Consider the following 26,642-nt stretch of genomic DNA (forward strand, 5'->3'; position numbering starts at 1 on the left):
CAAGCAGACTTTCAGAGTGCAGGACGACCCTTTTCTTTCTTCCTTCCCCCCACTGCCCTTCAGAGAAGCCAATTTACTGTGAAGTCACCCAGGGAAAAGGAGCTCATCCTGCCCTAGGCATATTGTCTGTCCCTGATATTTCTGGGAATATATGGGGGAGGGGGATACAGGATTGGGCAAGGTGGGAAGGTGAAGCCCTGGTGAGAGAAAGGGAGATAGATACAAGTTGTGAGCCTTCTGCCACCATTTGCCCAGAACCCTGCCTTCTAGAAGCATGGTACAACCCAGGGGTGTTGATGGATCTGTGCTAGCTTCTCAAACTTCCATGAGGTGAAGTGTCAAGGATAGAGGACAAGACTCAGCCAGATCTTTGGGCATCACCCTGGTTCAAGGGAGGGAGGGTATTTGGTGAGGTGGGAAGGAAGAATGGGATCCAGGAGGGATAAAGGAGGGGTAGAAAATTTAAAGGTGGGGAGTGAGGGGCTGTTTGAGTTTCCTTAGGATCTGCTCTATTATCTTCCCCCCCCCAACTCCTTCCCCTCCCCCTGATTTCTCCTTTTAGTCCAACAGGAAACCTTTTGTGCTTTATTCAGCCCAATACCAGATCTCAAACCCTCTGGGGGAGTAGGGGTGTGTACATCTTCCTCTCCTCCTTCCCTTTCTCCCTCCCTCCTGTGGTCTGACAGCTATCTAAACTGCTTTCCCACTTTGTTATGGCTGGAGGGGGTTCCTCTCTCTCTGTCCCTCTGTTTCTTATTGTTCCCCAGTTTCACAAGAGCTCAGACACACCCATTTCCTTTCCCCCTCCCCCCTCAAAGGGCACCCAGATCCTGGAAGATGTGGGGGAAGTGTCCTTGGTAGAGTTGGAGCAGATGCCTTGGTAGGTCCAACACTGCTTTGCGTCTTTCTTGTCCTACCATCTCCAACCCCCTGGTCTGGCCTCTAAGCCTGGCACCAGGCACTCCCATCTCCTTTTTTTTCTGAAATCATATCCAGGCATGGACCATTCCCTGTACTTTATTGAAATTTGCCTGTTTACTCATTTCATAAACATCCCCACAAAGTTATTCAGCTCAGGTACCCACCCTGGTATCTTTCAGACCATGTGCCATCTCATACCACAGTGCTCAACCATTCAGATCTTGAGTCCTGCAGCTCTAGCCTCTGTCCATTTAAATCCCACTGGCAGACTCTTGTACACTCCTGTAAGCAGCCAACTGTGTCTGGTGCTGAGCTGCCTTTTGAGTTCTCAACCAGACCAGCAATGCAAAGAGATACCCAGGCTGGCTGGCACTATGCCCGCTCCCTTATGCAGGCCCCACCCTCCCTGAATGATGTGCCATTGCTCCAGGGGTACAGGTTGGAAGGGCAGGGTGACCCTGTCCCAGAAGTCAGCTTCTCATGGGCTTTCAGGCCTCTCTAGAGAACCACCCCCATAAGTAGCTGGAAGGGAGCCCAGGCAGGTGGAGATCTCTTGGAGGAAGAGGATGTAAGGGAGCCACCCTACACTGGTCTGCCTTAGAAGAGTGATCTTTAGGCTGGTTGGGGCATCTCCTGCTTGAGAATTCCTGCAGGGACCTGTCTCCTATGTACCCTAGAAACCCAGCCCTATCTTGGCCCATTCTGGCTCCCAAAGTAATGATTAGGGTTAGATCGAAGGTGAGACATGACATACCCTTACAGAGGGGTTGCTGCTCCCAAATACAGATGCAAAAAAGACTTATCAAAGTGAAGGTCCCTGGAGACCTGTTAGCCCCTTCTTCCTACTGGTAGCAAACCCTTTCTTCTTAGTTCCATGGGCCAGTACTAGCTTAGCAGGGAGTAGCTTTCTACCATATGGATGGCATGGTCTCAATTTCCTGAAACTGAAGAGCCCTCTCTTGGTCTATGTGTGGTCTCTTCCCCCTACCTTGCCACCCCACTTCCCTGCCCCTGGCAGTGCTTAGAGGGAGACCTAGTCCCTAGAGCTCAGATACAAGTTGGTAATCTGGGGTCTCAGGAAGCAATATGAGCTAAAAACTCTGTTCCCTATAGCCACAGGGTTCTAGTTTCTACTTAATTACTTTCCCAGAAAATGGTCTCATGGTCTATCTGTATCTGGGCAGGGATTATCAGGGAAAGAGAAGTAGGGGGTGGATGCTTACTGCAATATCCCCATTTATTCTTGAATAGAAGACTGGTGATAGGAAGGCTGGGGGTGGTGAGATGAGATGAGAATAAAACACAGACAGGGCTGCAAAATGGATTTCTGCTCCCTTCCCCCAGAAGCCTTTCCTTCACTCAGGTTTTGTGTGTGTGTGGGGGGGGGGAGGGTGTGATATCATATATCCCTCTGTGGGGTCTCTCTAACTGTAGATCCGGGACCCAGTCTATTCATTGCAATCTTTTTTTGCTAGGATTTTCTGAGACTGGAGCCAGCTTCAGCTTGCCCTATGGCCATTTCTTAGTTTAGGGGGTACTTCTGTGGGATCTCTTTTACTCTGTGACCTTTCCAGTTCCAAATAGTCTCTAGGTGAAGAATGGCTGAAGTTCCCCCTTGGACCTAGGTTGACTGATGTTTCTTGGTGAGGGAGTCATCTAGAACATTTGGTCCTTAACATCTGTACACACATCTACCCAGGAACAGCTGGGACCTTGCAGACAGAGCTTGGTTGTCAGATAGCAGAGCTAAAGGAAGAAGGCATAAAAGGGGGGGGGCAGTTAAGCTTTCTGGCTGCCACCGTCTCCACTATTTAGGTAACATTCCATTGACTTAGAGAGATAGGTGGAAAGGGCACAGTGACCTAGTGTCAGCCCTAACCTGAGTCTAGAGATAGGGAAAGAAAGAATGCCCTCAGCAGACCAGTAAGGCTTCCATTGCCTCTAACCTATTCCTCACTTGCCACCCCTTTTCATCTCCATACCTACCCACAGAATGGGGCCAAACATTATGGATAGGGGATTCTCAGGGGGGTGATGCCAGCAACCTAAGTGAAAACTTTAGCTTCCTTCCCTAATCATTCTGTCACCTCTGCCCCTCTTTTTCGATTCAATTTTTTTTTTAAATGAGTGAAGTATCTTGCTAGGTGCTGGTAAGAAATGAAGGGATAAGGACAAAAAGCTTCCAGTGGAGAGAAGGGACTTGAAGATCACCTGTGAGAGCTCAGCAGAACTACTGCACAGACCTGTTAATTTTTTTTTGGAGGGGGGAATGGGTGAAGGTGGGAAACAAGCCTGATTGGAGTCATGGGGGCAGCTAAGGATGGATTGGGGGATTTCCAGATGGTGGTCACCTCGGGACAAAGTAGTCTAGATCTGGACAGTTATATAGAAGACTGGAAATGGGGGTACAGAGGTTTAGAGCATGGAGGGAAAAGGTAGAGGGTGGGGCTCCTCTTCCGCCACCCTGTTCCCCAGTAAGGCTGGGTTCCCCAAGGTCTGAGAGAACTGTGTACAGTGCTGGCCTCTGGAAGGTTGCCAGGGAAACCGCTGCCCAGCTCCAGAGATGTGGCCTCTGTGGCTCTGCAGTTGGGGATGGGAGTGGGGGTGGGGAGAATGTATGCTTGGCTCCTCCTCTCAGCGCCACCCCCTCGCGAGGACCTTCTCTCCTATGCATGGTCATTTGAAAAAGTTAGGGACAGAGAACTCAGAGATCTTCTTTTTTTAAACCCCGCTCTCCACCCCCACCACCCTTTCCTGAACCCCTCTGAGTCCTACACAGTCATCAAGACCATTCTCCCTTAGCTCCCACCGATGGGGTCCCTTCATTTCAGAAAGCTCTCTGGGGAAGAAAACGCCTCCCCTCCTTCTCTGCCTGTCGGTGACCCCCTCACTCCTTCCTCCAGTTTCGGTGTCTTCTACCACAGCTGTAATTCAGTCTGACTGACAGCGGGGACAACTGTCCACGCAAGCTCTCCGCTCCGAGTGGGAAGCCGCCAAGAAGGCCTCGTTCGGAGCCCTGGGTGGGTCGCCCTGGGGAGCAAATCCGGGATAATTATTGATCAGGTGAGCTGCGGACTTCTGACCCCGGCTAGGGAGGGAAAGGACCAGGGGACAGGAGAAGCACTGAGCACCCGGCCTGGGGCTAAGGGGGAGGTGGGTAGGGCACAGAGCCGACACTACGACAACAACCCGGGAGGGCGGATCACGGGTGGAGCGATAGTGGGGGTCGACCTCCCAAAACAAACCGGCATGTCATCATTCCAAGCCCCGGACCCTGGAGGGGGTCTGGCTGGCCGGCTGGCTGGGTAGGGAACGGGAGTGACCCTATGGTAGCCGCCCCGCGGGTGGCACCGTACCGATCTTGCAATAACAAGGCAGGGTGGTTCGCGGGGGGACGGGGGCGGGAGGAGGAGGGTGGCTGGGGCCCCCCAAGGGTGGCTGGAGTAGCGCGGGCGCGGGGCGGAACCAGGAAGCGGCGCGCGCCGCCCGGGGTTTGGGGTGGGGGGGCGGAGCGGTTGGTAAGTGTGTGTGAGTGTGTGTGTATATGGGTGTATGTGTGTGTGTATATGTGTGTGTGTGTGTGTGTGTGTGTGTGAGTGAGCGTGTGAGTGTGTGAGCCGAGGGGGGGAGGGGGGCAGCCGTGGCGCGCGCGCGGCGGGGTCTAGAGCCCGGGCACGCGCCAGGGGCGGCCGCGGTCTCGGGTAGGGGAGGAGTGGGGAGGAGGCGAGGCCGGGGAAGCGCCGGGATCGTCCTCGCGCGTGCGCGCCCCCGCGAACCCCTGGCGGGAGGAGAGCAGTGCCCAGGGCCGGACCCCCGAGCCCCGCAGCCCGCCGAGCCCGGAGCCGTCACCCCGGGGTGGGGACGGAGCCGAGGGACTGCTCGCGGCGGCGGCATTCGGAGCGAGGGAGCGGCGCCCGACGAGGCGAGGTAGGAGCCCAGCCTGAGGAGAAGCGAGCGGGCGGGGCGGCCCCCAGCCCGGGTCGAGTAGCCTAGCCTAGCCTTGGAGTGCAACAGCCGCCGCCGCCGCCGCCTCCGCGTCTCGTCGGGTCCCAGCGTGAGGGGGAGAGTGGCCAGGCGTGCAGGGACTGGAAGCCGGTGCGGGAGCGATCTGAGCACTGTGGGGAAGGGGGGAGCGTGTGCGGAGACACAGGGGCTACGGGCCGGGGGCAGGCGAGAGCTGGGGGGGTGGGGTGCTGCTCCTCTTCCCCACCGCCCTCCACGTTGTTTGCAGGGTCCGTCCAGTCCCTGCTGCCACTGCCCTCCTGTTCCTAAACAGACCCAGCTGTCTATGTATGTGAGTCCCCTGAAGAATGAGTGTGTGTGTGTGTGTGTGTGTGTGTGTGTGTGTGTGTGTTAGGGTTAGGTGCATTAAGGACAAGCACCTTAGGAGTCAGTTAAAGAGGCAAACACTTTTGATAAGACTCTTGGAGGGGAGGGCGGCAGGATCCCACATCAGAACCAGCCAGGCCTGGGCTTGGACGTGTTGCTGTAGGATGTGGTGTATTCTTTTTTTCTTTCTTTCTTTCTTTCTCCCCCCGCCCCCCACCCCCCACCTCACGCCAGGACTAAAGTGTTCCTGCTGCGGGTAGTTGAGGAGGGAGGGGGGAGGCAGATCTAGAGTCACTGGAAAGGAGACGTTACACGACAAAAGCTAGGCTGACGTAGAGTGAATCTGGCAAGATGGTTAGGCTGATCCGAAAGGAAGAGAACTTCTAAGGGGGCATGTCCATTCCCCCGGTAGCTGGTGAGCTGTCGGGGGAAAGGAAATAATTGGGAAGGGGGGGGAGGAGAAAAGAGTCTGGAGAAACAAAGCGTTAATGACGTCTGCCAGTCAATCAGTAAGCATTGATTAAGCGCTCACTATGTGCAGGCCACTGAAAAGGTTCCAATTCCCTATCAGCCATTGTCAGTCTCTTTCATGTTTTCTCGATGCTCTTCTGACAGCCTTTTTCCTAGGAGAAGAGGATTTTCAAAACAATAAGTGGTAGATCTCCGTCTAACTTAAAACACCTCCAGCTATCTACGAAATGGTTTGAAGGAATATCTTTTGAAAGTGTCAATGTGACTGTTTCTTTACATTTCCAAATATTATATCAGGCCTGTCCCATTCATTAGCTGTTTCTGAGTGGTGTTCATAATCTAGTCATATCCAAAGCTATTGGATGGTCATCTGGAACACACTAAGCATTCAGCTGTCTGATTATTCCACATAATATTTTTTTCACCATTTAGTTTAGATAATAGAGCATTAATTCTTTTACTATGTGCTTAGTTGCTGATTTGCTATGCCCACAAATGTATCATTATTTAACATTTATTGACACAGATAAGAGGTCAATGCCAGCCTTAGGTATTTTTCTAATTTCATTTTACAACATTCCATGGATGCCAGATGGCTTGTAATAATTTCAGTCTGTGGAAGCCCTGTTGGTATAATTTATATTAAGGCTGCAGACCTTTTCTAATAATTAGACAAAATCATTATTCCATCTTATGGACGAAGTTTTTGCTGTTGCTGCTACTGAAAATCATAAAGCAAATTGGGAGATGGAAGAAGTAGCAGTTGATTTTAAGGAGGAAAAAGGTAATGATGTTAAAAAAACACCTTTGGTTAGGTGGTGTGATTTAGTGATCCATACAAATCCATTTAAATTTCTACATTTTGCTTGCATTAGCTTTTATAAGATGGGATTTCTTTAGATACTTGGTAAATATTAGAGTATGAGGAAGGGAAGGAGAAACTGTTTTTTAAAGCAAAACACCAACAAAGGGTTGATTTCTATCATCAGCAGTTTGGAGATTGCATAACTTAGTGCTAAACTTTGCACAAAAAAACCCCACTACTAAGCCAACTTTACAAACTATCCCAGCTTCTCACTGTTTTTTGCATTGTCAGTATTTATATTCTTTCTGCCAACAGAATATTGATATGGATTATACCAAAAAGAAAGCTCTTAAAAACTGCCCTTTTTGAAATGGTAATTTCATATTGTGTAGCATAGAGGGAGGGGGGAAGCATGTTATCATTCTTTGGGCTTTTGCAACATAAATATTTTGGTTAGCACTTCCTTTCTTCCCCTGACTTCTCATCTCATCCCTACCTTCTCACTCCTGATGGATTTTATCTATTTTTTTATGTGTGAGAGTCCCCTCTTAATTTTACTTGCATGTGCAGGAACTGTGTCCAACATGGTGTAATAGAACGTTTGTTGCTATTTTTGACATCTATAGATTTTGTCATTACTATTAAAATTCAGATTGTTTATATTTATTGTATAATATTTTTTCCCTCAGAATCCTTAAATGGCTTTGTGTTGGCTCTATAATCTTTGCAGATTGCATATAGATTATGTAGGTAATATAGTCATTCTCATTTAGGACTGAAAATGTTGAAATAACTAAGTAGCATGTTGGAGGCCTTAAACTACAAATTGTAGATGGAATTAAAGGAAGCCCAACTCATATTCTGCTCTACATACTATGCATTTTACTTGCTTGACTGCCCAAAGTCAATATTTTGTAAAATTATTCACAGACTTCTAGCAAATTCTGACAACCAGTGGAACAAAATAAAAACCTAGATTGTTTTTCCTTTTCTCTATTAGATATTAGGTTACTGCCATCATTAGATTATCATCACCATGAGAAAATAGTTTTTAATAAAAAATATTTTTAAGATTTGACTATTTTTAAGTTGTTTGACAATTTAAATTTATTGAAATCTTTAGTAGATAAAATTATATCCATTATATAATAAAAGAATGAAACTGATTTCCCTTAATGAAGGGAATGTTTAAAGGAGTGCTATAAAATTATATTAGTCCACAGTTTTTTAAAGAGAATTTTAAAATTATTTTAGAAAATCGGATCTATATTTCCCTTACAATATTGGAAATATAAAAGTGTCATTCTAGTTTCTGGGAATGAGAAAGTCAAATATACCTATGTAGTTTCCACTGATCAGCTTTATGTAAAAAAGCAAGTAGCACAATAACAAAAAGAAATGTGACTTAAAACATTTAAATCACTTGACCCCTCTTGCCTCCAAAAATGAATTAAAATCTATTTTAGTTACATTGTCTATACTTTAAACAGAAGATGTCTTTATGAAGTAGTTTATCAAGTATTCAATGACTTTTAGCTATTGAAAGAAGCAAGGCAATTTGGGGATGACTGGGCATACAACCATGGTGTCTTACCAACTATAAGCAGTATTTTGTAAATATAGATTTCTTATTGAATGAAGAAGACCCTCATTTTGGTGGTTTATGATGTTATTTTCTTGTTTTTTGTTAGTTTAAGTCACACCCTTGACTTCCTTGGAAGGTATCTTTTGAGGTTTGGCTTCCTTTTTTTTTTTAAAGGTAATATTGGGGTGGGAGTGCTTCCTGTTTTTATTTTCAAAATTAGGTCCACACGTTAGCCATGTCACGTTTTTTATTTTGGACACATAAAGACTAACATCATATGTCGTGTGGTTTGTCTTTGACCCATTGTATCAGTTCATGACAGCTTTACTGAGTTGCCTGAGCACTGGATGGGGAAGTTAGAAATTCTTGAATCTATTCCCAACCCTATCACTAGCTTGCTTGGTGGCCTTGGTTGGGGGAGTTCCTTCATATTTTTTTTAACTGAAAAATGGGGCTGCAGATAATTGTCTTCCAGGAGAGTACCTTGAAATTTAAAAATACCAAGATAGAGTTAACATGTCATCAGAGTCCTGAATATCAGAGATTTAGGGAGAAGAAATACAATTATTATATAATGTGGGGTCATTTGGATTGAGCAGTGAATTTCAGTCACCCTAGCAAGAAAACATTTATTACCTGCTTACCATGTGCTAGGCACTAGGAAGATAAAAACTATACGTTTTATGGGTAGTGACATGTACATCTGTACAAGGTAGTTAGGGAGGAAGGGGAGCAGCTGAAGGGGTCATGAAAAGCTTCATGTGGTACAAGTACCATGCCCAGTGTCTTGGAGGAGAATGAACACAAAAGTGAATGGGGGTATCTTGAGACTTTCACTTATTCCATAAGGTTTGGTTTCTTTTTGGCTTTGGTGCTGCTGAGCTACTAATGCAGTAGGTCTACCTTTCATGGCAGTATTTGAGAATGAGGTTTAGGAAAGAGTCTCTGTTACATTGAGCTAAGTGATTTCTTCTTGCTTTTTATTTGCCAATATTATCTGAAATGTTATGACCAAATGAGCCCCTGAAGAAATAGACCTTCAAATATATCTGTAGGTTAAGTACATTTTAGCCCTCATTGGCTGACTTCTTTTAGGGTCACATCATTGAAAAGAGTACTGCTGAATAATGCCATAGTATAATCATAAAGAATTCTGTGTACAGAGACGGCTGATACATTATGCCTTTATTCTAGGCCTGCTTTTTTTTTCTTTTCCTTTTTATACTTGAAAAATCTTTCAGTAAAGAGGAGTGTCATAAATTATTGCACACAGGATGTTCCCTACCTTTGGTTTATTCATAATCATGGCTCTGTTACCATCATATGAAAAGTACTAATATTTGTAAGAGCATATGTCTAGTCTTCTAGCCTCTGGACAGCCAGCTTACGAAATCTGCTGCTAGATTCCGGTTCCTTTACTGTTGGTACTCTGAATAGTCCATCTTTTCCATATCTTTACGTATATATTTTTTAAAAAATTTAAATGTAGGAGATTTCCATGTACCAGCCATTCAGTTCTCTATACTATAAGTGTTCTGAGCTGCCTGTGCTGATTCATTTTCTCATACTCAACTACTTGGGTATGGTTTGAGAGTAGAAGTTAAATTCTCAGAAAACATGACAACTTTCCTTTCTGACTAGAGAAGAGTTGGGGAAAACAAGGGGAAATTACATTAATGATCCAATCAATTAGTGTTGGGATTAATTTGATGACTAATATTTTCAATGGCCATTGGGTCATTAAAAGTATAAATTATGGCTATACCTTGAGAGGATAGCAAGACAAACCCACGTGTTTTTAAATGCTGTTTAATTTCCCCTGTTAAGGGGATTTCTTTGCATATGGGAAACCAAGCCACATTTACCACAAACAGTCACATCCATGATTTGCATTAAAAATAACTATTTGCCTCATCAGATCACAGCTTGACTTAAAATGGGTTCAACTGGGAAGATATGCTAGTTACTCTACAATAATTTTAAGGCGTCTCTTCAAGATGTTCAGTAGCAATCAATCATTTATTAAGCGCTTAAAATATGTCAGGCACTGTGCTAAGTGAAGGGGAATACAAAAGGTGGCAAATGACAGAGTCCATTCTCCTGTGAAATAATACTTACAATTTTGCATCTTGGGTTAGGAATGTACTCAGTCACCTTAACTTGCAATGCAAAGACACATGAGGGCTGATATGAGACATATAATTAAAAACTTTTGAGGAGGCATTTATTTTCTTTTTTAAAAAAATTTTTATTTTTATTTTCAGTTCCAAATTCTCTCCCTCACTCCCTCTAGCCCCTACTCCACCCATTGAGAAGGCAAGAGTCATTTGTTTTCTATAAAGCATGTATTTCTTTATCTGTGGTCTAAAATAGACTCTTGTGTTAGGGAGGAATTTTCTGACTTAGAATCATAGAATGCTAGAGCTACAATGGACTTTGGATGTCATCTTAGTCCAACCCCCTCAAAGATGGTGACTTGGAATTGTGGGGTTTTTGTTGTTGGTGGTGGTAGTGGTGGTGGAGGATTGTTTTTTATATTTGAGGGGCTTGCATTTTTTTCTTTATTAAATGTTTTTGAGGGCTAAAATTTGTGTTTGTCTTCCCCCTCTCCCCCGTTCCTCCTTCTCACATTTTCATTAAGACAAATGAATGTGCTTATGGTGGAAGTTGTATTAACAAAACCATTAGTCTTGCTTTTCACTCCTGGTAGGAAGCCTTCTCCCTTGGTGCATCATCGTAGATTTGCTTTGAAGGGGACACGTAGGTGAAGAGGTAAAAAACTGTTTCCTTGTCCTCTGTTTACAAACAAAGGGATTAGTTTCTGCCAGTGTTCATAAGCTGTACATGCTAGTTATTGAGAACGGGAATAAGTATGTTACTCATTTGTTAACTCTATTTTGAAGGGGTTTGTGACCCTGTGTTTGTTCTGCTGAAGCTATTAATTGTGGTTTCTAGATAGAATGATCTCTGAATTTTAATCATCGGGGTAGCTTTTACATAGCTCAATTAATTATTGTGTGCTTAGAGCTCTGCTTAAGCATTCAAGCCATGTTATCACTATAATATTCCATTTTCCCCTTCAGGTACACTCTGGTAGCACCAATAGCTTCTTACTGTTTCACATGACAGAACCCTGTATGTCCTGCCACTCTGCCTTTGTACAAATTGTCCCCCATCCCTGGAATGTACTCATTCCAGTTTCCCATGTAAAGCTTTTCTTGCTCTCTGCTCCCTCTCTCCCTGAGTGCCTTACTCCCTAATTATTTACCTTGTATTTTATAAATGCTTTTTACATGTGCTTTTGTGTCTGGGGAGACACTTGTGTATGTGTACACACACTGGAGAGTCAGTGTATATGTGTGCATGTATATGTGTGAGTGTGTAAAATATACATATATTTACATGCAAACATGTATGTATATGTACACACACATGTAGGGGATATAGATGCACACATTAGTTCTTGAGCTTCTCTTCTAGTCTAGGGAGACAATGTATATGTAAACATATACACATACACATATTTACACAAACATCTATATATATATACACATAAGTACACACATATAGGAGGTACACACACACATATATATAGGGTATAAGTATACATGCATGAGCTCTTGAACTTATGTACCAATCTGTATGAGCGTGTGTAAATATACATATACATGTAAACATTATATATAATGTACACATAAACACATTCATTCACCCATAATATCTATTATAGAGTGTGTATATATATAATTATACACACACACACACACACAGTCTTTCGAGACTAGAATATAAGTTCTCCCCAAGAGGAATTGTTTCATTTTTGTCTTGTATTCCTAGAACTTAGTACAGAGGCTGGTATTAGGTGCTTAATAAATGCTTGATAATTGGTTAATTTTCTTCTTTTTTTTTTTTGGAGAGGGGAAGGCAGGGCAATTGGGGTTAAGTGACTTGCCCAAGGTCATACAGCTAGTATATATGTCAAGTGTCTGAGGCCAGATTTGAACTCAGGTCCTCCTGACTCCAGGGCTGGTGCTCTATTCAGGGCCCAACCTAGCTGCCCCCGGTTAATTTTCTTAAAATGAATTATTTTCTCTCACCGGTTATTCCCTTGCCGTGCATATTCCACTTAGGTCTCCGGTTGGGTTTTAGGACTAAGAAAACGAAAAAAATCGTTCCTCCTATGTAGGGAATTCAGTGAGTAAGTACCTCAACTATTATCAGTGCAAAAGTGTAAGTTTATGTAAACAAACAGATTGTTGCTTCCAGCAGTGTGAAACTGTCACCTTCGACCAGTTCTAAATTAACTTTAAATGTTGACAGAGTTGGGGAGAAAGACAACTTTATGTGAAGAATCTCCAAATCAGAATTTTCTTGGTGTTTTGTGTGTGTGTGTGTGTGTGTGTGTGTAAAGCATTTAGTGACTTTCCCAGACTTTAGTGATAAAAACTTAGAGAATTTATTAAAACTGTTGAGATGTCTTTATTTCAAAACCAGTAAGTTGGCATAGCTTCCTTTTTTCTTTTTTCTAAAATTGGGAAACTCATTTTAGATATGTGTGAATGGCCATTAAATGGAACATATATAAAAAATAACAGGTGACTGCTTAATCTGTTGAGGTATTATAACCTGGAGTTGAAGTACTGCTTTATAGGACAAATTATATAAGGCATTTGTAGTCATTATGGCACTAGTAACAAAGGTCACTTGTTATTAGAATGCCTCCAGTTTTTTTAATCTTCCATATTTTTGAGTATCCTTTTGCTATTCCTAGAGAAAACAGTATGTTAACAGACCAAAAATGTATAACCCCATTCATAATGAAATCCTTAGTTTCAAATGTATCTTTGAAAAGCACTTTTCAGGGTTAGGCAATGTGGGTTCTGGTGGACAGGGATGAAATGTGCCAGTATTTTCAATTTTTTCACTTATTGTTTCTGTTATGCACCTGTATATGGAAGTCCTGGGTGTATAGCCGATATGTTTTAAAAGTAAAAGATATTTTTGCTTAGAGTTCAAATTTACATGATAAGTGGCAGTATTAATTTTCTTATACTATATAAATATTGACCTTATTGTGTTTAATTCTTCCCTAGCTGTTGAGAGTATTATAACATAATAATAAATTCTTAGTTTCCCAAACAACATAACTGCATTCAATAGGCTAAGTTGCTGATAAAGCATGATCCCTTGATCTTACAGCACCAGAAGAAAATAGAGACAGTTTTGTTAGAAAAAAAACAAGCAACATATGCTTTTTGAAGGTGTGGTTCCTTCAGCTTAAGAAAACTAGTTGCCTGTAGTTTATGGTTTAAATTTTGCTCTGGAAATGTAATGTGGCAACTTAGAAGTGTTGAATTACTGCTACCCCCAAATTAAAGATTAAACATAAATTTCGCTTTTTATTCAACATAAGTAAGTACTCTTTTAATTAAAAAATCAAAATTGTATGTGTTTTTGGATAAGATTCCCATAAGATTTTCAATTTGAACACTGTAGGGATGATAAAAACTTTTTGTTGTTATTCTTCTGGGTGGGGAGCTTTACCTTTGGTATGTTTTGTGTAGTAAAAAAAAGTTTAATTCTATTGGAAATATTCTAAAATTTTTAGGTAACTTCAAGCTCAGAAGTGATCTATTTCCTAGTCCGACTATTGAGTGCCTCATGTTTTTATGTGAAAGCTAAATGGAAATTATACTGCTTTACTCTCTATTCGTGCTTACTTGTAGTCCTTTCCGTTTTGCAGAATAGTGCCCATTTTCTAAATTTTTAAAAGGAAAATCCTGGCCTAGTTTATTTTAACCTTTAGCACCATTAAACATTAGCTATATTATTTCAGGACTTTTTTTTCTTCCATTTGCATTTGAACTGTTTTTCACTTTCTGATGACACCTACTATAGCTGCTCAGCATGTAGATTTCTTTCTTATAATTCCATTAGTCATATTTAATGATTTCTACAAATGTTTATAATGGTATTCATTTGAGAATATCTGTTAAAGGAAACCTCCAGTATGAGGGACTTTGTATGATACATATGTCATTGCTAATTCCAAGGATTGGTACTTGGTAAGCCTATATTCTTCCTTAATTAAATTCACAATAACTGGCCACCATGTAAACAGAATTAAAATGGACTCAACATTTTTACCTTTGGAGAAGGTTAAAGACCAAATTGATCTCTCAAAAAATAATTCATTTTGGAACAAGGCTATCCAGATCAGATCTCTTTATAAACATATATTACATTTAGAATGTTTGTGTTTTTGAAAGATTTCTAAGTCCCACTCACTTCATATAGTCAGTAAAAATTTAATATAATAAAGCATTTGTTTGACCTGTTACTGAAGTTTGTTGTAGTAGGATTTGATCTGTTTTATAACATTTATCTTTAAAGGAGATCTTCAGAGAGACTACAAGTTTAAAAAAAAGTTACACAATATCTTTGTAAGCTTCAAAAACTATTAGACCTGTTAAGGGGTCCACTAAAACTATATAAAGGGAAATCAGTGCTTTCATTTATAAAAGACAAACCTATAAGTAAAATTGCCAATTGGCAGGCATTTGAAAAGCTTGGTGAATATTTTATCATGGGAATTGGTTTTATAATGGGTTATTTTGTTTTGATTTTGGTAACCCTATGAGAGTTAATTGCACCTCATATAATCTTAATAAACAAAACTTTTTCCTTTGACTTTCTTTAGAAGACCTTGTTTTTATTTCTCTTCTTTGCCCTCCTTCCACCCCAAATAATTTGGTAATTTCATTTGATGAAGATTTATGTTTTTGTTTATTTGTTTTCACCTCATTATGATAGTGAACTTGTTTTAAAAAGTTTTTATATATATATATATATATGTAAGTTATTTTTGGTAAAGTTCTTTAAAAAGAAAATAATATAGTCTCCTACTTAAAAGCATAAAATTGTGTGTGTGTATATGTGTGTGGTGTGTGTCCACTGCTACCCTTCTCCCATGACCTTTTAATTTACTCATAGTATCATAGATCCAGAGCTGGGAGTCCAACTCCCATTATTTGATAGATGAGGAAACTGAGACGAGAGAAGTGAAGCCACTAGCCTAAAGCCATAGGGAAATAAGTGACAGAGAGAGGATTTTAACCCAGGCCTCATGACTCCAAGTTCAGCTCCCTTTCCATTATATTCTGATAAGTCATTTTTGTCTGAAGGAGTTGATGCTGATGTGGCCTGAGGAGCCCAATGCTCTGAAAGAATACATTTTTACCATCAGCAACACCAAACCATAAAGAGACACACACACTCACACACACACACACACACACACTCTCTCTCTCTCTCTCTCTCTCTCTCTTTCTCTCTCTTTCTCTCTCTTTCTTTCTCTCTTTCTTTCCCTCTCTCCCCTACTAGAGGCCCCATCCCAGTGAATCATGGCAGATTCTCTTCCCCTCTCACAGTGGCATTGGGATAGGAGGGCAAATAATAATAACATTAATAATAACACATGTTTATATAGCATTTAAGGTTTTCAAAGCGTTTTACAGATACCTCATTTTATCCTCACAACCACCTTTGGAGGTAGCTTCTGTTACAATCCCTATTTTGCAGATGAGGAAACTGAGATAGAGGTTAGGTGATTTAGGGAGTAGGATTACACAGCTAGTGTCTGATGCCAGATTTGAATTTAGGGCTACCTGATGCTAGGGCCAGGGCTCTATCTACTATGCCACCTAGCTGAAGGAATATGTTGAAATTTCCCTAGTTGAAATTTGAAATGAATTTTCTCATCTAAGCATACATTATGAGATTGTTTCTGTTGTTTAATACTATTGGAATTATAAAATCTTAAAGTTGGGAGGGACCTCAGAAATCATTTGTTTCAGCCCGTATCTGAAGTATGAATTATCTTTTTCAGCATACCTGAAATGGTTGAACTATCTTTAATAAGACTGCTGGTGAGGAGAAATTTGCCATGTCCAGAGGAAGTCCATTTTACTTTAATAAAGCTCTAGTTGTTAGAAAGTTTTTCCTTCTATTGATTGAGCTGAACTCTTCTCCTTTTTAACTTTAATCCTTTGGTCCTAATTCTGGCCTCTGGAGTCAAGCAGATTAAGGCTAGTAGCCCTCTTCAACATGACAGCCTTTCAGATATTTGAAAATACTAATAATGCCCCCTCCCTAATTCTTTTTCCTCCATACAACTTAAACATTCCCAGCTCTTTCCACCAATCCTTATGTGATATGGTTTCAGTTTCTGCAGCATCCTGGTTGACTTCCTCTAATCACTTTCTAGCCTGTCAATATCCTTCATAAAGTATGACGTCCACAACTAGAAGATAATACTTCAGATGTGGTTTGACCAAGGCAGACCTGGTACAGCAGAATTAGTCCCTTCCTGGATTTAAACATCTTATTTCTTTTAATGTAACCCAAGGTTGGATTAGCTTTTTTTTTGGCCATTGTGTCATTATGAACTCATATTGTGCTTCCATTCTACTGAAAGTTGGGCTTTTTTCACACAAACCATTGCCTAGTTATGTTCCCCCAATTTCTACCTGTGTGCAGTGGATGTTTTTACCCCAAGTGCTGGACTTTGTACTCATCTGCCTTAAGTTGTATCTGTTTAAATCTGGCCCAGATTTTGCTCTATTTTTATTTTTTGAAAGAGTTCACTGAAATAAAATAAAACTGCTTGGAAAGTTGTGTGGCTATATGGCAAAAAAGGGGGGGGAGGTTTGATCTATATCTTTCAGCATACACCACAATAAATTAACTGAATCAGTGATCAAGATTTTTTTTTCCATTGGAGCTTTTAAATTCTCTTTGCTTCTGTCACTTATTTTGACATCTTTTTTAATGCTTATTGTGTCATGCAGGTATTTGTTATCTCTCACAGCTTCATGTCATCTGTGTGATAAATGTGCTGTGTTTGTCTTCATCTAAATCATTGATAAAAATGATGAATATAGATAGTTCAAAATGAAATAGATAAAAATTAGTACTATAATTCAGTTTATTATATGTTAAAGAGTGTTTTGTGGGCTGGCCTGGATACTTTCCCACCCTTTATAGTATTGTTCTATGGGAAAATGATTTGTGTTCCAAACAGCCAATTTAAAAATGGACTTTTGGATTAAAACTCCATTTTAAAGATAGAGACTTCCCCGAATAATTTTGTGTGTTATGCTAAATTCTACTTTATCTCCTAATATGACCTTGCTCATATTTGGAATGAATGAAAAACATTTATTGAGTGTTTATTATGTGTAAAACCCTGTGCTGAGCATGGGTTACAAACAAAAACGTAGTCCTTGCTTTCAAGGACTTGACATTTGAATAGGAGGAAACAACATACATTGGAGGTTTGAACTATAGGATTGATGGTTAAAGGCCTAGTGGTTCCAAGAGGTACATAAAGCATGGCAGATTGTAATTAATCTTCTTTAGTGTTATATCTGTTGGTAAAATTATATCTGTTTCTGATGTTAAACCATTTAATAGTGCCAAGAACTTTGGTGGCCAGAATTTTCTTTTTGGAATCTCAGTTGTTGTGTTTGTCCTTCATTTTTGAAGAAGGAAATGATGACATGACTTGCAGTTGACTTTGATTTGAGTGAGGGAGGGCCGTGCAAGGTCACCAGCCTCACTTTCTCCTCCAGAGCCATCTGGATCCAGTGACCAGATATTCATCAGGATGACTGGAGATGGCCTGGGATGCAATGGGAGACTCTGGCGCTTTTAGGCTAAGACCTTTTCAGGTACTTAGAGTGAGGTAACACCCATTCAGTGAATAGGCCTCTTTAAGAAGAGAGTCAAGGGATGGCCCCTTTACTTAGAAAAAAAGAAAAAAAAATCAAGCTGGGAGGGGAAAAGCTATAGCTGCAGCATTTATTTCGTCAGTTACCATGTTGCCTCTCCACAAGGATTGCTTCCTTGAAGGATGGCTGTAAAGGTCTGACTGGAAGCCTGGATGGTCATCTGGAGAGCGGTGCTCTTATTCCCTGGTCTCTTGGGCTAACCTGCCTCCCATTGAGAACTGGTCTGGCAGTTGGTGGTGGTGAGATGACAGGTTCTGTCTAGACAAGCATCCCTCTAATGCTGAAACAGCTCAACTTATTTTAGAGTAATTTCTACTGCAAACTCCCCTTTAAACAGTTTTTTTGGGGGGTGAGAAGAGTAAGTATGACTAGACAAAAGCTTACAAGAAAAGCCATAACTTAATTGATGGTAATATTCACAGACATCCACTGGAATTTAAACTGCTTGAAATTTGACAGGATTGCTCCACCTTATAGAGGGGAAATTTTTTTCAAGACATACATTTTCCCCAAAAAGTTTCTATAGATTTTTTTGGTAGAATACTTTTGGGAATAAAGTCTTTTTTGTTTCTCCAAAGTCATGAAATTGGGTTTATTTCATCTGTAATAAATATGCTGCATAACTTTAATTGGGAAGTTTCTTATGCTCAGCAGTCTTTCTGTACTTATTGATCCTCTTTCTCATTCCTCACACTGACTCTTCCAAGTCAATTTCCTCTGTTCTCCTGTTCTCTAACGCAGCCCACCCTTCTACAACTACAAGAGATGAAGTAGCTTCCAATTTCACTTTGAAAATTGAAGCCATTTGATGGAAGCTTCCTGCCACCACTACTTAAAACTTTGCAATATCATCAAATATCTCCTTCTTTTCTTTCTCTCAGAGGAAGAAATATTCTCACTCCTTGCTGAAGCTAATTCTTCTCTCTCTGTACTCCTGAACTTATCACTCCCTACCCTTACTAGGCTATTGCTTCAGCAATCATCTCTTTAATCTTAAGAATTTATTATTCTGCCCTCTCCACGGGCTTTTCCCTTCCTCTCTGATACCACAGTCTCCTGGTCTTCTTCTTGCCCCTTTAATGCCTCTTTGTCTACTTTGATAGTTTCTCTTCTAGGTATATCTCCTCTAGTACGCCTACTTTACTTACTCTTAAGGCTTTGTCCTTCTTTATCTCTTTTCTCTCCATACCCTTGGCAAATTCGTTTATTCTATTACTTCATCTATCACTTCAGTGCAGATGACTTCTAGATTCTTATATCCAATCTGAACCTCTCTGCTAAACTCCAGACCTTAATTCCAAAGAACCAATAGCACATTTTCACCTAGATGTCCCTCTGACACTTCAAAAACAGGTTTATTATCTCTCCCTTAAAAATTGATTGGTCTTCTGACTTCACTATTTCAGTCAGTGGTACTATCATTCTTCTAGTCTCCCGTTTGAAGATAAATGCTGTTTTGTTTTACTTTTTCTGTCTCATCTTGCCCATTCGGTCAGTTGCCAAGGCCTCTCAATTCTTCAGTACTTCAAAATGTCCATAATTTCCTAATGGAGGTTGGCCTTCTATTGATGAAAATCATAACCCTTCCATACAATAATAGATACTTTTTGTGTGGTGGCCAAAAAAAATCATCACCTTATAGCCAGCCCTCTTTGAACTATAGTTAGATTGGCCACAAAATTAGAATCACAAAATTTCAGAGCTAGAAGGAACTTCAGAATTCCTGATCCAATCTTTTCCTGAAAAAGAATCCCCACTACAACATGCCTGACTAGTGGTCATTCATACTTCACTTAAAGACCCACATTGAAGAAGAATATAATACCTCTTGAAGTTCTTCTAGTCCACTTTTGGATAGCTTGAATTGTTGCATAACAGATAAAGAGTCTCTTCTCCATATCTTTCTGTTATCGTGAGCCTTTTTTTCTTGGTAGAACTGTTGTCCAGAGCTTGTACAATGCTGACAGTCTTGGAGAATCCAGGGTTGCCTCCCTGTCACAGACATCAGAATTAGACTTACATGGAGAGCTCTCAGTTCTACCTCCAACATGGTTTTTGGTCCATCTTCTCCTTTATTCCTATTTCTACAATCTTAGAAGTCTCTCATTACTACTCATCCGGACTGCTGAAACAGTAGCTTTGGTCTTCCCACTCTCTCCCTTCTTACCTCTGTTAGATTAGGTTTTCTTATGCGCTGTTCTTCCCTATAACTTTCACTGGCTCTCTGCCTACCAACTAAAGTTAAAATATCCTATCCTAGGATTTGAGGACATCCACCATTAGGTACAATTGCATTTTCCCTACCTTTTCTCATACAGTTCACCTCCATGTACTCTACATTCTTGTAAACTGGACTCCCCTGGTATATTAGGAAGGCAGAATTTATGATTTCAAAGAGAATCTCATATGTGCCTAAAAGGTCTGGAATCGCAGGATATAAGGAATTCTCTAGGCAGAATGCAGGAGAACTAAAGCATGTATTTACACTCCACAATAACAAGCCCACAAACCAGCGTCCCCATTTTGATATTTTCATCAAAAGCTTCCAGGCCCAATAAGTCCGCCTTACAAGGGTAACCAGGAGGCCACAGAGAAGCGAGATGGTATAAGGCAAAATCGTATACATGCTTCCCCTCTACGGTAAGAAGATTACCCACTAGCCTCTAGTCAGCTCTGCTACCGGCAGCTCAGCTTCGGCTTTAGACGTCTCTGGCTCCAACCGGAAAAGGAAAGGAGAATCTTCAAGCTGTCCTCTTCCCTCTTATAGAATTTTTGACATCATCAAGCGCCGCCCGAATGACCAGGGCCGATTGGTTCTTGACTTGGCCCCTCCCCCTAGCGTAGACCACGTTAACACACCTCCCCTCAGCCAGCCCCACGACTCATCACACAGGAAGCTCTCCGATCCCTGGCATGGTTGCTGGGCCTCCTGCCCCGGAAGAGCAAGCCCCAGCGTCCAGGGAAGCTCAACGAGGCAAGCTGAGTCATTCAAAGAAAACAAAGTCCATTCTGGCTACACTCCACCCCTCACAATGTTCTAGGATGCACAATCCAATCATAATTCAAATTAAATTATATATCCTAGAACATTGTGATCCAATTATGCAGGAAACTAAAACATATCATTAACAATAAAGCAAAACATATCATTCAGTGACATTCCCAAATATTGGTTTACGATTCAAATGTGATCCACCCCTAGATCCCAGCCAGATAATCTCTTCAATCAATCATCCCAAAATAATTATTAATAATTCAAATGTCCACCCCTAGATCTTCATATCCATTACATAGGATCAATAATATCATAACAGTAAAACAATATAGCAAGGATAACACAAAATAAGTACACAGAACTCTATCATCATTCCCCCCCTCAAACAATTGGGGCTCAAAATCTTGGGGTAATGGGTGAAGGTCTCATTTTCCATAGGTTCTTCTTGCTGAAATTGGATGTAGAGGTGTCCCTGCCCCAAAGAGTCCCATTCCAGAGTTCAGTTCTTTAGCGAGCTGGCAGGAATTCCAAAAATGCTACATGCTTAGGCAGTCACCGGAAACTGCAGGGTGCTTAAACCTGCAGGAGACAGCACTAGCGACAAGGTTAACTAAAACAGAGAACAAAAAGAGTAGGCAAGTATGGGCTATTATCCTTCAAATAAAATCATCTCCAGTTTAGTTGAAATTTCAGTTATGCAGAGATCCCATCCTCGTCGCCAAATATATTAGGAAGGCAGAATTTATGATTTCAAAGAGAATCTCATATGTGCCTAAAAGGTCTGGAATCGCAGGATATAAGGAATTCTCTAGGCAGAATGCAGGAGAACTAAAGCATGTATTTACACTCCACAATAACAAGCCCACAAACCAGCGTCCCCATTTTGATATTTTCATCAAAAGCTTCCAGGCCCAATAAGTCCGCCTTACAAGGGTAACCAGGAGGCCACAGAGAAGCGAGATGGTATAAGGCAAAATCGTATACATGCTTCCCCTCTACGGTAAGAAGATTACCCACTAGCCTCTAGTCAGCTCTGCTACCGGCAGCTCAGCTTCGGCTTTAGATGTCTCTGGCTCCAACCGGAAAAGGAAAGGAGAATCTTCAAGCTGTCCTCTTCCCTCTTATAGAATTTTTGACATCATCAAGCGCTGCCTGAACGACCAGGGCCGATTGGTTCTTGACTTGGCCCCTCCCCCTAGCGTAGACCACGTTAACACACCTCCCCTCAGCCAGCCCCACAACTCATCACACAGGAAGCTCTCCGATCCCTGGCATGGTCGCTGGGCCTCCTGCCCCAGAAGAGCAAGCCCCAGCGTCCAGGGAAGCTCAACGAGGCAAGCTGAGTCATTCAAAGAAAACAAAGTCCATTCTGGCTACACCTGGATATAACTCACATACTTCTCTCTTCATGACTTTGTTTATATTGTTCTCTCTACTTGGAATTCTGCTTCCTTCCCCGTGAAATTCTCTCTCCTTTATAGCCTAGCCCCTGTGGCATACCTCCTCTAGGAAGCCTACCTGATTCCCTTTTGTTCCCCAGTATATAACACATTTTCCTGCCTTGGACCTTTCATAGCACATTGTTTGTACTCTCTTTTGTACTTCGTTTGCTTAATAGCTGTGTATACATTATATCCTCCTATTAGAATATAAGCTTCACATCTTGTGCAACACTGTGTCTCTCTCAGCATCCAGCATAGGGCTCTGTACATAGTGCTTAGTCATTGTCAGTGGGGTTGATCCCAAAGGTGAATGGGCATACTACCTTCTGAAGGCACTGGAGCCTGTGACCTTATCTGGAAGACTGGAAATAAGGAACTTCAGATTTGGCCTTGTCGAGAAGTTCTATATGTTATCCAGTTAGACGGTAAACCTCATATGTCTCACTCCTCTCTCCAGGCCAACTGTCCCTCTTTTTTATTTCTTTGTTCATAACAACTTAAGGCACATTCAGTGGCTTTTGGAGAACCAAGTGTAAATGTAGTTATACTCTGTTACCCTGGACATTGACAGAAATACACTCTTAAATCAGATGTTTGGTAGCTTGTAGTATGAGGGGACCTTTGGAAACTGTTTGAAGGAAGATATTTTAACATGGTACCAAAGAAATTTTAGTAAGGACATTTAAAGCATCTACTTTCTTATGGCATTGATCAAACGATCTGCTGAAAGGGCTCTTCAAATTTCTAACAGACAGGGGATTAATAATTTAAAGATGTAAAAGAGAAATTTTTTAACCACAATGTTACAGCTTTTAAACTAAATATATTACAGTGAATTCCAAGGAATCTCAAAGTCTTTTGTTCTGGAATTTGTATAAAATTCCACAAACTGCATTGTACTGAACTTTAAAAAAAAGTGGCCGTTCTCTGGGGCTTGAAGTCTTTTCATTATACAAAGATTTTGCGTATCTTTGTGTGTGTGTTTGTAATTATTGTAATGGAGTTCATATTTGTTTTACTTAGTGGATATATGCTGTCTAGACTGCTCCTACTATGTATTTCAGTATTTGTTGGTAGAAATTTGGGTTCTCTGGTCAATTTTGAACTCTATGATTTGTTTTTTGTTTTTTGTTTTTTGGTGGGGATTGGATCTGAAAATTATCTCCTAAAGATATGTAGTTTTTATTGTTTGATTGTGATGAGCATAGAGGATTATCTTCATAATTAAATTGTACATCCAGAACAAAAGCTGGTCTAATGCTACACTAAAATGATCTTAGCCCTTAGAATCCTTTGATTAGACCAGGTCTGTTTTGCATAAACTATGTCTCCATAAAGATGATCAACCTTCATCAGGGATTAACAGATGTCCTGGTTTGATCAGAAATAGCTCTGATACTAAGGAGCTTTCACAGAGGCAGTCCAAATCCCTGGGATCAGCCTGATTTTATTGTATTCCTTTAGTCTTTCAAAAGTCTTCCAGAGCGGGCCAAGAACTACTGTATTTGTTTATCTCCAAGCTTCTATGATATTTAGGTTTTGTTCTTTCTCCTGACATAAGAGAAGTAGAGAAAGCAATTTTTTAAAAAATAAATTGGTAGCATGCTGATTATTTCACTTACTAGAACATTCAGGGGTGTAATTTGTTGTTATAAGAACAGTCTGGTTAAATTTGTCTTCATTAGCAAGATGTTTATGTCAGAATCTAAAGAAAAGCTACTACTGACCATTGAAAGAGCCTTGTTTTCTTTCCATCTTCATTTTAATGTTGTTACAGAGGGAATTAGATGAGGTTTCTTCAAGTCTCTGAAAGATGACAGTTGTTCCTCCTAAAACAGACTTTTGCACTTAAGACAGCAAGAGTAAGATGAAAGTGCGCTTTGGGGGCTGGGGGTGGAAGGAGCTGTACTTTTTTCTTTGGAAATCTAAAAATAATGGAGGTAATGGTAAAGTCCTACTCTTGAGTTCAACTTTGCAAGTACAAAATGGAAGTGTAACTATATGAATTTTAATGAATAAGACCTGAGGTTTTTAGTGGGCTGCAAGCCCAATATGAGGCAACAATACAAATTGGCGCCCTCCAAAGAGGCACAATATGGGGTAGCTAGGTGGTACAGGGAGTAGAGCACCAGCCCTGGAGTCAGGAGAACCTGAGTTCAAATCTAGCCTCAGACACTTGACACACTAGCTGAGTGACCTTGGGCAAGTCACTTAACCCCGATTGCCCTGCCTTCCCCCCTCCCCAAAAAAACCAAACCTAAAAAAAAGAGGCATAATACCCAAAAAGAGGGAGATGAAAGACCTTTTGTTCATTTCCCTGGTCAAAACACATCTAGAAGTCTTAAGTTCTAAGTACCACATTTTGTGATGGACTTTTATAAACTTGAGAGTCTCCAGAGGAGACAGCCAGAATGGTGGAAGATCTGATCAGTTGAAGGAAATGGGGATGGAGAGAAGATTTAGGGGCAACCTGTAGTGTTCTTCAAGTATTTGAAGGGATGGTTTGTATTTGAGAAATGAGATTTGTTCTACTTAATTCTAGCAATGGGTGGAAGATGTAAGAAGATATATTTTATCTCCGTATAAAGAAACGTACCAATTAGATCTGTCTTAGTATCTACATTCAATGAGCTCCTTCTTGAGTGTTCCCCATCACTTAGGGTCTTTAAGTAAAGGCTGAATGAGAGCACTTGTTGAGAATATTGTGAAAGGAAATTTTGTTTAGGTACAAGTTGGACTAGATGATCATATTTGATGAAATGGAAAACATTTGTATTTGTGCTGAAGCCACAGGGATGGTAGCAGACTTGACCCTTTGACTAAGAGAATTGACTGGCTAGTCTCTTATTGTTCCAGGATAGGTTAGGAAATCAGTTGGATTCCTCCTTTGTTCCCAGTTTCTCCTCAGTGGCAAAAACACAATAGATGTCCAAAGATAGGTTAATTCAGCAGCTTGTCACTTAGCCCCCAGGGTGTTATTAAGGCTTTAGAAAATGTGATGTCTAATCTGTAGTCTGCAGGTTTATCTCCTCTAGGTCTTCTTGATAGGTCTGCAGAGACAGTAATATCAGAGATTAGTCTTTCCCCATGATCTGTAAAATAGGTTGTTCTCCTTCCAGCCTGATTATGAACTGGAAAATTACTGGTACATTGTCATAATTGTTTACATAGATATTAAGAATAACCCTGCATAAGGCCATGAACAGTTCAGTTTTAAAAGGGATTTTAATTGCAGCTTCATGTAGGAATTAAATGCTTATATTCTCTTTATTCAAGTCTTTGAGTAGTTGTAGAGAGAGAGCCTGACACTAAAAATCAAAGCATAAAATAGTTGTCTTTTTCTAAGCCTCTCATCTCAGTATTAATTTTTAATATTTAGACTTATGTCATGTGTTCAGCTATCTTAAAATAATTCTGGAGCACATTAAAATATTATTGGATTGTTTCTCCGGTTGAGATTCCTGAGGGTTCTCTAAAGTTTGTCCTAGGAGATACTGCTAGTGGTGGTAGCCTAAGATACAAATCCAGTTGGAAGAAGGTGCAATAGGATAGAGAGAAGGGACATTACAGAAATGAGACTAAAAGAACCATGTTCTGAGTCAGAAGGGGCAGATCTGATTATTATTGATGAAAGAGGAAGAAGCAAAAATAACGGGTTAAGAGACTTGCTGGATGTGTCAGGGGACAGAGAAAGGGTGGGTTTGAAGTATGAAGTGAAATGGGATTTGTAGAATTTTGATATTGAAAAGGGTCTTAGGCAGAATTCAGTTTAAGACAACTTAACTGAACATTAAAAATGGCACTGATAAAGCTGATTTTTACCATTCACCCATCTTCTCTTATATTGAGTCATTTATAGATCAGCTATTTAGTGTGTAAAGCACTGTGCTAGTCACACGACATTCCTGTCTTCCTGATTCTCCTCCAACTTGTCTTAGCACCTTCTCAGTCTGCTTTGCTGAATCTTCATCCAGGTCATGCCTAATAATCTTGGTGTCCCAAGTTGGAGGTCCTGTAAATCTTATGCTCAACGTGCCCAAAATTGAATTCATTCTTTTTATCCCCAAACCTTCCCCTCTTCCTAACTTCTCTACCATCCTCCTCATCACCCAGGTTTACTACATAGGTATCATGTTCACCTCCTCACTCTTTCACCCCTCTCCCCCATATCCATTCTGCCACCATGTCCTTCATAGTATCTTCATAGTATCTCTCGAATAGACCTCCTTCTCTCTTCTGGTACGGCCATCACCCTGATATGAGGTTTCATTACCTCAAGCTTAAACTACTGGTTAGTCTCCCT

The 26,642-nt window shown here is 41.0% G+C and overlaps 1 protein-coding gene across 5 annotated transcripts in view; it reads left to right on the forward strand.

Moving 5' to 3' along the window:
* Positions 1-3,613: 3,613 nt before the first annotated feature.
* LOC118845877 (signal transducer and activator of transcription 5B) overlaps positions 3,614-26,642 on the forward strand; it is a 76,912-nt gene continuing 53,883 nt past the window's right edge. For 2 of the 5 annotated variants that reach the window (XM_036753961.1, XM_036753964.1), the window contains exon 1: positions 3,614-3,984. The gene's annotated coding sequence lies outside the window, so the exon portion shown is untranslated. Of the gene's footprint in view, positions 3,985-4,191; positions 4,227-4,674; positions 4,849-26,642 lie in introns of those variants that run through there. The other 3 variants (XM_036753963.1, XM_036753960.1, XM_036753962.1) reach the window with 3 other exon arrangements.

Source organism: Trichosurus vulpecula, chromosome 4, assembly GCF_011100635.1.
Source record: "Trichosurus vulpecula isolate mTriVul1 chromosome 4, mTriVul1.pri, whole genome shotgun sequence".
Classification (NCBI taxonomy): Eukaryota; Metazoa; Chordata; class Mammalia; order Diprotodontia; family Phalangeridae; genus Trichosurus; species Trichosurus vulpecula.